This window comes from Orcinus orca, chromosome 16, assembly GCF_937001465.1.
Source record: "Orcinus orca chromosome 16, mOrcOrc1.1, whole genome shotgun sequence".
Classification (NCBI taxonomy): Eukaryota; Metazoa; Chordata; class Mammalia; order Artiodactyla; family Delphinidae; genus Orcinus; species Orcinus orca.
In genome coordinates, this window is record NC_064574.1 from 37,391,562 (window position 1) to 37,405,343 (window position 13,782).

Genomic DNA, 13,782 nt, shown 5'->3' on the forward strand with positions numbered 1-13,782 from the left:
ACCATCACTCCCCTGCTGCTTTCCCCCCTTGGTGTCCATATGTTTGTTCTCTACATCTGTGTCTCAATTTCCACCCTGCAAACCGGTTCATATGTACCATTTTTCTAGGTTCCACATATATGAATTAATATATGATATTAGTTTTTCTCTTTCTGACTTACTTCACTCTGTACGACAGTCTCTAGATCCATCCACATCTCTACAAATGACCCAATTTCTTTCCTTTTTATGGCTGAGTAATATTCCATTGTATATATGTACCACATCTCCTTTATCTATTCGTCTGTCAATGGACATTTAGGTTGCTTCCATGACCTGGCTATTGTAAATAGTGCTGCAATGAACATTAGGGTGCATGTGTCTTTTTGAATTATGGTTTTCTCTGGGTATGTGCCCAGTAGTGGGATTGCTGGATCATATGGTAATTCTATTTTTAGTTTTTTTAAGGAACCCCCATACTGTTCTCCATAGTGGCTATATCAATTTACATTCCCACCAAAAGTGCAAGAGGTTTCCCTTTTCTCCACACCCACTCCAGCATTTGTTGTTTGCAGATTTTCTGATGATGCCCATTCTAACTGGTGTGAGGTGATACCTCATTGTAGTTTTGATTTGCATTTCTCTAATGGTTAGTGATGTTGAGCAGCTTTTCATGTGCTTCTTGGCCAACTGTATGTCTTCTTTGGATAAATGTCTATTTAGGTCTTCTGCCCATTTTTGGGTTGGGTTGTTTGTTTCTTTAATATTGAGCTGCATGAGCTGTTTATATATTTTGGAGATTAATCCTTTGTCTGTTGATTCATTTGCAAATATTTTCTCCCATTCTGAGGGTTGTCTTTTCGTCTTGTTTATGGTTCCCTTTGCTGTGCAAAAGCTTTTAAGTTTCATTAGGTTCCATTTGTTTATTTTTGTTTTTATTTCCATTACTCTAGGAGATGGATCAAAACAGAGCTTGCTGTGATTTGTGTCAAAGAGTGCTCTTCCTATGTTTTCCTCTAAGAGTTCTATAGTGTCCAGTCTTACATTTAGGTCTTTAATACATTATGAGTTTATTATTGTGTATGGTGTTAGGGAGTGTTCTAATTTCATTCTTTTACATGCAGCTGTCCAGTTTTCCCAGCACCATTTATTGAAGAGACTGTCTTTTCTCCATTGTATATCCTTGCCTCCTTTGTCATAGATTAGTTAACCATAGGTGTGTGGTTTTATCTCTGGGCTTTCTATCTTGTTCCATTGATCTATGTTTCTGTTTTTGTGCCAGTACCATATTGTCTTGATTACTGTAGCTTTGTAGTATAGTCTGAAGTCAGGGAGTCTGTTTCCTCCAGCTCCACTTTTTTCCCTCAAGACTGCTTTGGCTATTGGGGTCATTTGTGTCTCCTTACAAGATTTAAGATTTTTTGTTCTAGTTCTGTAAAAAATGCCATTGGTAATTTGATAGGGATTGCATTGAACCTGTAGATTGCTTTGGGTAGTATAGTCATTTTCACAAAATTGATTCTTTGATTCCAAGAACATGGTATATCTCTCCATCTGTTGGTATCATCTTTAATTTCTTTCATCAGTGTCTTATAGTTTTCTGCATACAGGACTTTTGTCTCCCTAGGTAGGTTTATTCCTAAGTATGTCATTCTTTTTATTTCAGTGGTAAATGGGAGTGTATCCTTAATTTCTCTTTCAGATTTTTCATCATTCGTGTATAGGAATGCAGGAGATTTCTGTGCATTAATTTTGTATCCTGCTACTTTACCAAATTCGTTGATTAGCTCTAGAAGTTTTCTGGTGGCATCTTTAGGATTCTCTATGTATCGTATCATGTCATCTGCACACAGTGAGAGTCTTACTTTTTTTCCAATTTGCATTCCTTTTATTTCTTTTTCTTCTCTGGTTTCTGTGGCTAGGACTTCCAAAACTATGTTGAATAATAGTGGTGAGAGTGGACATCCTTGTCTTGTTCCTGACCTTAGAGGAAATGCTTTCAGTTTTTCACCATTGAGAATGATGTTTGCTGTGGGTTTGTCATATATGGCCTTTACTGTGTTGAGGTAGAGTCCCTCTATGCCCACTTTCTGGATAGTTTTTATCATAAATGGTGTTGAATTTTGTCAAAAGATTTTTCTGCACCTATTGAGATGATCATATGGTTTTTATTCCTCAATTTGTTAATACGGTCAATCACATTGATTTATTTGTGTATATTGAAGAATCCTTGCATCCCTGAGATAAATCCCACTTGATCATGGTGTATGATACTTTTAATGTGTTGTTGGATTCTGTTTGCTACTATTTTGTTGAGGATTTTTGCATCTATATTCATCAGTGATATTGGTCTGTAATTTTCTTTTTTTGTAGTATCTTTTTCTGGTTTTGGTATCAGGGGGATGGTGGCCTCATAGAATGAGTTTGGGAGTGTTCCTTCATCTGCAATTTTTTGGAAGAGTTTGAGAAGGATGGGTGTTAGCTCTTCTTTAAATGTTTGATAGAATTCACCTGTGAAGCCATCTGGTCCTGGACTTTTGTTTGTTGGAAGATTTTTCATCACAGTTTCAATTTCATTACTTGTGATTGGTCTGTTCATATTTTCTATTTCTTCCTGGTTCAGTCTTGGAAGCTTATACCTTTCTAGGAATTTGTCCATTTCTTCCAGGTTGTCCATTTTATTGGCATAGGGTTGCTTGCTGTAGTCTCTTAGGATGCTTTATATTTCTGCAGTGTCTGTTGTAACTTCTCCTTTTTCACTTCTAATTTTATTGATTTTAGTCCTCTCCCTCTTTTTCTTGATGAATCTGGCTAATGGTTTATCAATTTTGTTTATCTTCTCAAAGAACCAGCTTTTAGTTTTATTGATCTTTGCTATTGTTCTCTTTGTTTGTATTTCATTTATTTCTGCTCTGATTTTGTGATTTCTTTCCTTCTGCTAACTTTGGCTTTTGTTTGTTCTTCTTTCTCTAATTCCTTTAGGTGTAATGTTAGATTGCTTATTTGAGATTTTTCTTGTTTCTTGAGGTAGGCTTGTATAGCTATAAACTTCCCTCTTAGAACTGCTTTTGCTGCATCCCATAGGTTTTAGATCGTTGTGTTTTCATTGTCATTTGTCTCTGGTATATTTTGATTTCCTCTTTGATTTCTTCAGTGATCTCTTGGTTTTTTAGTAACGTATTGTTTAGCCTCCATGTGTTTGTGTTTTTTACATCTTTTTCCCTGTAATTCATTTCTAATCTCATATTTTTGTGGTCAGAAAATATGCTTGATATTATTTCAGTTTTCTTAAATTTACTGAGGCTTGATTTGTGACCCAAGATGTGATGTATCCTGGAGAATGTTCTGTGTGCACTGGAGAAGAAAGTGTAATCTGTTGTTTTTGGATGGAATGTCCTTTAAATATCAATTAAATCTATCTGGTCTATTGTGTCATTTAAAGCTTCCGTTTCCATATTTCTTTTCATTTTGGATGATCTGTCCATTGGTCTAAGTGAGGTGTTAAAGTCCCCCACTATTATTGTGTTACTGTCGATTTCCTCTTTTTTAGCTGTTAGCAGTTGCCTTATGTATTGAAGTGCTCCTATGTTGGGTGCATATATATTTATAATTGTTATATCTTCTTCTTGGATTTATCCTTTGATCATTATGTAGTGTCCCTCCTTATCTCTAGTAACAGTCTTTATTTTAAAGTCTATTTTATCTGATATGAGTATTGCTACTCCAGCTTTCTTTTGATTTCCATTTGAATGGAATATCTTTTTCCAACCCCTTACTTTCAGTCTGTATGTGTCCCTCGGTCTTAAGTGGGTCTCTTTTAGACAGTATATATATGGGTCTTGTTTTTGTATCCATTCAGCAAGCCTGTGTCTTTTGGTTGGAGCATTTAATCCATTCACACTTAAGGTAATTATCAATATGTATGTTCCTATGAACATTTTCTTAATCATTTTAGGTTTGTTTATGTGGGTCCTTTTCTTCCCTTGTCTTTCCCACTTAGAGAAGTTCCTTTAGCATTTGTTGTAGAGCTGATTTGGTGGTGCTGAATTCTGTTAGGTTTTGCTTGTCTCTAAAGCTTTTGATTTCTCCATTGAATCTGAATGAGATCCTTGCAGGGTACAGTAATCTTGGTTGTAGGGTCTTCCCTTTTATCACTTTAAATATATGTTGCCACCCCCTTCTGGCTTGTAGAATTTCTGCTGAGAAATCAGCTGTTAACCTTATGGGAGTTCCCCTGTATGTTATTTGTCATTTTTCCCTTGCTGCTTTTAATAATTTTTCTTTGTCTTATTTTTTGCCAGTTTGATTACTATATGTATTGGCATGTTTCTCCTTGGGTTTATCCTGTATGGGACTCTCTGCACTTCCTGGACTTGTATGGCTATTTCCTTTCCCATGTTAGGGAAGTTTTTGACTCTAATCTCTTCAAATATTTTCTCGGGTCCTTTCTGTCTCTCTTCTCACCCCTATAATGTGAATGTTGTTGCGTTTAACATTGTCCCAGAGGTCTCTTAGGCTGTCTTCATTTCTTTTTAATCTTTCTTCTTTCTTCTGTTCTGCAGCAGTGAATTCCACCATTCTGTCTTCCAGGTCACTTATCTGTTCTTCTGCCTCAGGTATTCTGCTATTGATTCCTTCTAGTGTAGTTTTCATTTCAGTTATTGTATTGTTCATCTCCGTTTGTTTGTTCTTAATTCTTCTATGTCTTTGTTAAACATTTCTTGCATCTTCTCGATTTTTGCCTCCATTCTTTTTCTGAGGTCCTGGATCATCTTCACTCTCATTATTCTGAATTCTTTTTCTGGAAGGTTGCCTATCTCCACTTCATTTAGTTGTTTTTCTGGGGTTTTATCTTGTTCCTTCATCTGGTATGTATCACTCTGCCTTTTCATCTTGTCTATCTTTCTGTGAATGTCTTTTTTTGTTCCACAGGCTGCAGGTTTGTAGTTCTTCTTGCTTCTGCTGTCTGCCCTCTGGTGGATCACTGCTTCTGTTTTGTGTTTTGGTTTTCTGGCCCCAAGGCTTGTGGGATCTTAGCTCCCTGACCAGGGATTGAACTCATACCCCCTACATTAGAAGGTGAAGTCCTAACCACTGGACTCCCAGGGAAGTCCCAAGGGGATTTTTTGAAAGCACCCCAGGGTATTAATGTACAGCAAGGCAGAGACCATCTCTGGGTGTTATGTAGAAGCAATGTAAATTTGCTGTTTATTTGGTGCTGGAATATCTAGGGAAGTAGAGATTCTTTAGTACCTACAAACAAGGGCTGTAGATCACAAGATGTCAAATGCTAAAAGGAAAATGATAGGAAGAGTTTCCATTGGCTGAACCCTCAGTGGAAGCTCAAACTTTGTAGACTCCTCAAGACCTCGCTGATAATGTATTGTCTCCCAACAGCTACTCATAAGTAGTGAAATACTACTGAGGAAAGGAGCTGAAATGGAGGAAAAGTATGACATTTGTCTCCTAGGAGGAAAGATTTTCTTTGACCAATGCATTTCATAAGTCCAGGAGGCAGCATCAACATAGAATACTATGTGAGCAGTGTCCCCTGCAGTTGTGCATGCACCAGCCCTGTCTATAATTCATCTTCATGAAGAATGCACACAACTGAGGCAGGTTGGATTGACAGTACTGCCTCTTCCTGAAGGTTATTTGGCTTCACATTGCTAACATCTTCCAAGGGATTGCAAGTCACATTTCTCTTTATCTTCAATAAGTTATCCGATGAACTCCAAGGGCCATAACATTTCATAAGGAACTCAGCTCTGGTAATGGAAAGGCAATATTTTTGATCTCTAGCTTTTGAGATAGGCAGCTGGAAATATAGCCAAAGGATTTCAAGTTCACAAAAGTGAAAGCAAGGGAAATCTGCTAATCCCTGTTCACTCTCTAATATTCCTGTGTCTTTCTATGTGACATAGAATTGGTAGGCTCAGAATTTGCCATAAAAATACTGTTCACTTCATGCTTGGTTCTTTAATAACTTCTTAACTCTTTCACTTACTGGCTATGTGACTTGACAAGTTGTTTGACTTCCCCCTGTTTCTTTGTGTGTAAAATAGGGGCACGCAGTTACTATAGTAGTGATTAGTACTATTCACCAAATATTGCCTGTTCCCTCCACTTCTGGATACACTGTGGGGTTGCACTCCCTGCCCTGCCCCCTTGTGGTTGGGTTGTTCCAGGTGATTAGCTGTGAACAATGAGTTGGGAGCAGAAGTGATGTTTGCCATTTCCAGGATCGAGCTTTGAGTTGCAGGTTTGAGACTCCCCAGGTCTTTTTCTCTCTCTCTGCTGCTGGCTACGCTGTCAGCCAAGGAGAGATGGAACAGGGCCCAGAGCTGCCTATCAGTGGATATGGTGGTTTATAAACAGCTGAGATTACAGACTGTGACTACCCTGACTAATAGACTTATCTGTAGGTTTGTGGTGAGGACTCAATGGGATAATATATTGTAGGCAATTGCTCTACTTACTGTCTGTCACACTATAAAGTGCTAAATACATATATGTTTCCATCTTTCAGTTAAGCATTACTGGCCTTCTCTGTCTAAATGTTTGCATTTGTGTAGCTTTCAGGATTTAATTTTCAGGCCAGGATTGAATGATACAAGCTACCTTTAGAAGTATTGACACTGACATTTACTTATACATGAAAATTATTAATCAGCAAGTTAGTAAATCATATTTTCATCTCGTGATAATTGATGATATAAAAGAATCTCTAAGAACTTAACATTACTTTGCTCACAAAAGTGAAATAGTGATAACAAAAACTGTATCTAATCTTCTTTTTAATAAATAACCACATGTAACTGATTTACTCAGCTCTTACCAAATCAAGTGAGGGAAAGCTAAACTGGTTTATAAATATTGGAGGAGTGTTTAGTTTTAACACATAATAAATGCAAAGCATAAGGATTTAAAGAAGAAACTCAAAAGAAATAATATTCTAAAATAATGTTGGTTCTTCCTTTCTCTATTTGCCATTTTTTCAAACATTTATGTTCTACCTATAAATATGCACCTGTATAAATTATGACTAAATCTATTTACACTGCTTCACAGTAAGTATTTTGCTGAATGTGTGGGATTTTAATCTCTGGTGTATTGTGCACTAAAGGATAATAGATTTGGCAACAGAAATGGATAGTTATGTTCCATTAAAAACCACCTCTGTAATTCATAACTGGACTGAGGTTCTGCTCCCAAACCAATGACATGCTTAACTTCCAAAAGGTCTAAAACAAATTTTCCAGTTATGGTTTCCAGAGTCATATTTTCCTCCATTTTAAAAGATTGCAATATTTATATTATTTTCCATGGGTTCTCTAAATAATAACTAAATGCCTTGACAATAAGTATGATTTGTTAAATTCAGTGATCTCTTGATAAGCGGTAGTATGATTATTTGCTCATATTATCAATCATCATGTCATTTATTTAATTTTTATATTTATTTTTAATAATTTTTTTCTTATAAAAAGAATACATAATCATACAGGAAAAAACCCCTGCAAATTAGGAGAAAAAGAAAAAATGTCATCCATTATTCCAGCCCTAGAGAAAACCAGTTACCCTCTTGAGGACTTTTTATTCCAGTTCTTTTGCTCTGCATACATTTGCCATAAATATATAATACAAATACAAAGTAATATATACTGGTTTTTTTTGGATAAACAACAAGGTCCTACTGTATAGCACAGGGAACTATATTCAATATCCTGTGATAAACCATAATGGAAAAGAATATGAAAAAGAATATATATGTATAACTGATTCACTTTGCTGTACAGCAGAAATTAACACAACATTGTAAATCAACTATACTTCAATAAAATTAAATAATAATAATAATATATACTGTTTTTTAGCCTTCATTCTTGATTATAAATGTAACCTATACGGCTCCCTATAGAGAATTCTGAAAATATAAAAATTAAGGCAAAAACATAAACCAGGGAAAACCCATCAGATTACCATTATTCATATTTTAGTGCTTCCATTAAAAGCAGTCATTACTCAGCTACTTCAGAGTTCACTCAAAGAAATATTCCCTAAAATGGTCCTCAGCAGCACGATTATGTTTTCCAAATTTTTATTCACTTCGGAGTTGGATCACTGTCATTCATCACGAATTTGCAGTAGGAGACAACTACCTGTTACATCCTGATGTTATAGATACAAAAGACCCAGCCTCTTGTCACCAAGAGCTCCAGGCTTGGGGAGGACATAGACTAGAAAACAATGACAATACAGAGTGATTAGGTCTAGCATTTGAGATAAGCTCAGTCTGCAACAGAACTGGTTGGACAGAACAAAAACCTGTCCTGCTGTGGGAGAAAGAGTCAGGAAAACAAGCTTCCTGGAGGCTACGCAGTAGGGCTTCACTCTGAGGTAGGGGTGCAGCCAAAGACGGGGAGGAGGAGAGTCAGCAGGGAGCATCCACTATCCAGGATCAATGATAATCCCACATTGTTGGAAGATAGAAAGATCGAGACAAGAGATGAGGTGGGAGAAGTTGGCACAGGCTTTGTATTCCATAATGAGTCTGAGTTTTATGGAGACGGTAACAAGGCAATTAAGCAACAGAGTTGACATGATCAGTGTGCATTTAAGAGGAGCACTCTGGCTGCAGTGGGAAGGGATGGGAGATATGGCAAGGCTGAGGGCACAATAAGCTATGGCAGTCATCCAGATTAGACATGGAGAGGACTGGAGTGAAGGCAGTGGTAGCAATCAATGTCAGGAATGTCAAGGAGGCTTAGAATATTCCTTACCCCTCCATGTGCCACTTGGGGATTAAACTTGGATATTGATCATGCCAGCCAAATTGTTGATAAGACAATATCTCAAGACACCTTGATGATCTCCTTTGATATGAGATTGAACAAGACAAATAAGGATATACTTTGGATCCTGCTCCAAAGGGATCATCATATAAGACCTGGGTAAGATTTCAACACCATAATTGAAGTCAGGTAATAGGGACATATGCTATATCACTCATGGAGAGTGAATAGCTTGAAGACCCTAAAAGGGCAACATGACCACTGTGGAAGAACTAGAAAAATACTTTGGGTCATGGTGATTTATCTGAGCTGCAAGTTGAAAGTAGAATAAATCTATTCTGAACAATGTACTCACTGAATCATAGTCATTCATAGTATATTAACAAGACAGTTACCCAAATGGGTACACATTTGCTGAATAAACAAATGTTGGATAGGGGATGAGGACTTACAAATGCCAAGATATGTAGCAGTTCAATATCAATTTTTTTGTCGACTGGGATTACTAATGTGGTTTACAGAGTTCTCCCAATCAAGGTGACTGACACTGAAAGCTATCCAATTTTTTAGCACAGTGCTTACACCTGTCTATCATTTGGCTGCTGAAGACTTTTTTTTCCTTTAATGATTAGAACTTTCTGAAACCGGTTTGGATTGCTTCGTGAGGGGATAATGAGTTTGCTGTCACTAGAAGTATTTTTTTAAAAGGCTGAAAAACAAAACACTGGAGGACAAGTTTTAAGGAGGATTTATATGCAGATTAAAATACTGGTTTATAGCTTTAGACGGTTTTATTTTTCTGTTGTTGTCATGGGATGATATGTTTATATATTACAATAAGTCCCCTATATAGGAACCTTCAAGTTGTGAACTTCCAAAGATGTGAACGTGAGTTCATATATCCAAACACGTAAGTTAGTACACGTGTCTGGTGTACATTGTCACATATGTGCATCCTCTACAAGTGGTTGTGCTTTCATGTACTTTACTGTACAGTACTGTATAAAGTACAGTAGTACAGTATCTTTATTTTAAGCCCAGGATGTGCGGAAGCAAGCATAAAACCAGCGGTGATGTAGCTGGTACTGCTAAGAAGCACTAAGCGATAACGATGGAAACAAAAGTGAATATAATTGAGAGTGGAGAGAGGTGAAAAGATGGTAGATGTCACTCATTCTTATAGTAACTGAATAACTGAAGAGATTCATAATGCAGGAGATGCAATCCAGTGCTACCGTGTCATCTATGACAAGGAAAAAAAGGAGCTACTACCCAGACATCACTGGATCGTTTCTTCAAGAGGGTAGATAGAATTGAATCCAGCAAGGAACCAGAATCTGTGGCACTGATTGTCAGGCATGGGTGACATTGTAGCTTGCCCTCCATCTCCTATTGCTGACGATCCTTCAGCTCTACCATCTCCCACCTCCTCTCCCTCCTCCAGTCAGTAACTCTTCTTGCCTGTTCACTTGATGCCAGCCCCTGTATGCCAGCTGTTGTACTGTACTTTTCAAGGTACTGTATTGTAAGATTAAAAATGTTTTTTTGTGTGTGTTTGTTTTTTATGTATTATTTGTGTTAAAAGTATTGTAAACCTATTTTGTGTTTGTTTTTTATGCATTATTTGTGTGAAAAGTATTATAAACCTATTACAGTACAGTACTTTATAGCCGATTGTGTTAGTTGGGTACCTAGGCTAACTTTGCTGAACTTACGAACAAATTGGACTTATGAAAGCACTCTCAGAATGGAACTCATTCATATGTAGGGGACTTACTGTACTTTTTCTTCCTTGTTACTCAGCACTACATAAACAAATTCAACTAAGTTGATAAAAGATTTAAAATACAAGGTCAGAAAACCAGATACCTAGAATTCCTTTAACACACATACTTAAAATTTGCATATGGATGATTAAGTTGGACCTTCTTACAAGGCAATGATTTAAATATTTAATTCATTCAGCCTTAATTGAGAGCTAACTTTGTGTTGCCGGATATAAAAACAGATAGGTCATATATAAAGGGCTATTTAAAATTGTATCAAATTACAAACTGAGTACAGGTGTCTACTTCCATCATACAGCCCATGCAATGAAAGAAAACTTGATGAAAATAATCCATCATAGTGCAGAAAAATATAAGGTTTTCCATCAGAGGAACAAAAATTGTGAGAAATCTCTGGAAGATAGAATACAATCATGTGCAAACAAGACAACAACTCCAAATACATATGGGAGAGAACGATTCTTTCAAAAGTTAGAAGTATCAGAGGCACCCCAAAAGGGCCATGCCATCAATGGAGGAGTATGATTTAAGGGAACCCTGCCATTGCATGTTGATGAGTGATGCTGTTTCCATTGATAAGATTTCAGGAAATCTGTTAAGAGTAAGATCTGAAATGGCTTCATGTTTTTTTTCTTGTTTTTTTTGTTTGTTTGTTTGTTTTTTTAGTTTTTAGACTTCTTTCTGGCACTACTTACTGCACGTGCTCAAGATGAAGCCCCGTGTCCCTTGGGAGTGTATTACATTGCAAAGAAGAGAAGTGTAACTCAGACAATTTTGACAGTGACTCCATAGCAAGAAAAAAAATCATAAACTCATTTAAGTCCTTTTCAATGCCACACAATTACTTACAGAATATTGAGATACTAAGACAAACTTCAGGACTAGTGTCTGAGAGATATGGAATTACCTTTCAGCTGAGAGTCAGGACAAAGTGGGGAAGTTGGTAACTCAAAAAATTTGAGAAGTCCAGCCCCAGGTATCCGGATTGTCATCCCCACTGTCTTTAGAAGGGGCTGAAAATTTCTGTTTCTCCAATGAGATGTCTTTTTTTCTAAGGAACTAGATTAGAAAAATCTAGGATGGAAGATGGGAACTCTCAAAGCAGCAGCTGGTGAAAATAGGATTAGGATTTTTCCCCCAATCAAGAGCTTTTATTGCATCTTTAAAATGTCACAGATGAGTCCGAAGTATCATCTGGCATCTTGCTGCTTCTGTAGCTGGACAATGTAGATCTTATTCATCAGCCTGCTGAACTGTTCCTTTTTCAGAAACAGAGATAGCATCCGAAAGTTTTCTGATATCCTTGTTTTTAAGTATTGTGGCTTGCTGAATCAAAGCAGCTGAATTTGATACAAGTTCAATGTCATTTCCTTCAAAAATGAACTCATCTTTCTAGGCTTGAGATACTAAACAAGCAATGCCTGGCCTCATTTGAACCCTGTGGATGTATTTTTCACATCCCCCAAATTTCAGACTTCAACAAGAGAACGATTCTCCTAAATAATGACGTTGATGGGGATGTGAGCATACAGAGACTTCATCTTGTAAATGGAAGCCCAGTGTGACACCCTTGACCATGTTCTGTACACGACTACAGATAGTGTGCACCATTGCCAGTTCCTTTCTATTTCCCTATCCTTTGTCAACCCGGAGCCTCATTTTTTTCTTTCCAAGGAGACTGAGTTCTACATTAATATGATTGAAGTCCCTCCACAGGGTGCCTCTGGGCCCTTCTCAATAATTGTGCATCCCTTCAGAGTGATGTCGACATTTTCTGGAATGTCGACAGTCTGATTCTGAGAATGGTCTTCATTCTTGCAGTAGATGCGGCAAAAAGAGTGGGATTAGGACAGTGGACTAATGGGTGGACAAAGAGAAATTGACTAGAGGAGAGAAACATGATGTTGAAATGGTAGCAAATAGAAAATCTGAAAGTTTATCCTGCAGGAGGGCTAAAAATAATTTTATTCTGAATGAGAATGTGATTGCTAAGAATCACTCTTCAAGCAATCAAGGATTTAAATTTCCTTGTTTAGACTCAGAATTTAAATGGGAAAACTGATGCAGAAGACTTCAGGACCACTCTCCCCTCTTCATATGGCTGGCTTCTTCCTATCCTCTGGGATTCAAATTTAAGATTGCATTCTTAACATAAGTTTCTCCCTGACGACTTAGCAATTGGGGCTTATATAGTGCATTGAATGCAACACACGTGTGTTCTAAAGTCAAGTGGTTAGACACCAATGGGCCCCCAATACAGTTCATGGACATTTGCATCCCAGGTAGACGCTGTCAGAGCATCTGTGTCCTGCCCAGTTCTTGCTGGTCCTCTCTTCCAACTCTTCTCCTCACTGACAGCCTCTTATAAACCTCTTGCCACTCTCCTGGAGGGCTTTCTCTGGTTGCAGGTGCATGATCCAGCATGCAGGCTGGAGGTATCTGTGAATCAATGCCTCCAGAAGCAGCCCTCTACAGTCATCCAATGGAAAATGTCGGATAAATTCCCCAAACCTCACCTCTCAGGTGGGGCAACACTGAGGCATGTTATGCAAAGTCTCCCGAGAGTCCCCAGAGGCCTGAGTCCCAGCTGCCCACATCAGGAATTCTGCTCATTTGCACACCCTTTGATTGGTTTTCTTTCCTTCCTTGTCTCCTTCTCCACTTGCCTTCCAGTGGTTCCTGGGATCGTCCCCCAGATAAACTACTTGCATTCACATCCTTATCTCAGAGTCTACTGGGGAAACCCATACTAAAACAGCATTTTTCCACATAAGAAAATTCACCAACTATGGTGCACTGATCAGTGTTTCCACCAAGCCTTGTGGGAGTTTGTACTCCCCGCCTGTGCACAGCAGCAGTGCACGTTTTCCAGTGCTGTGAAAAATTCGATGGAAGCCAACTTCCATTGGAACCCTGACTTAACTGTTCTTATTAAACTCCAATATTGTGCTATTTAAAACATATGAGGGACTTCCCTGGTGGTCCAGTGGTTAAGACTCTGCAATCCCAATGCAGGGGGTACGGGTTCAATCCCTGGTCAGGGAACTAAGATACTGCATGCCGCGAGGAACAGCCAAAAGAAAAAAAAAAGTATGAATACTAAATTTTAGTAATAGTTAATTCCTCATATAGTCACTTACTAGTATGTAGCACTTGCTTATATGTATAAAATATGAAATGATATCATATGGTACATCATTTGCTCATAATAAAGAGAAAGC

At 37.7% G+C, this 13,782-nt stretch overlaps 1 pseudogene; it reads right to left on the reverse strand.

Moving 5' to 3' along the window:
- Positions 1 to 11,794: 11,794 nt before the first annotated feature.
- LOC101279998 (60S ribosomal protein L9-like) lies at positions 11,795 to 13,467 on the reverse strand (annotated as a pseudogene).
- Between the last annotated feature and the right edge of the window lie 315 nt (positions 13,468 to 13,782).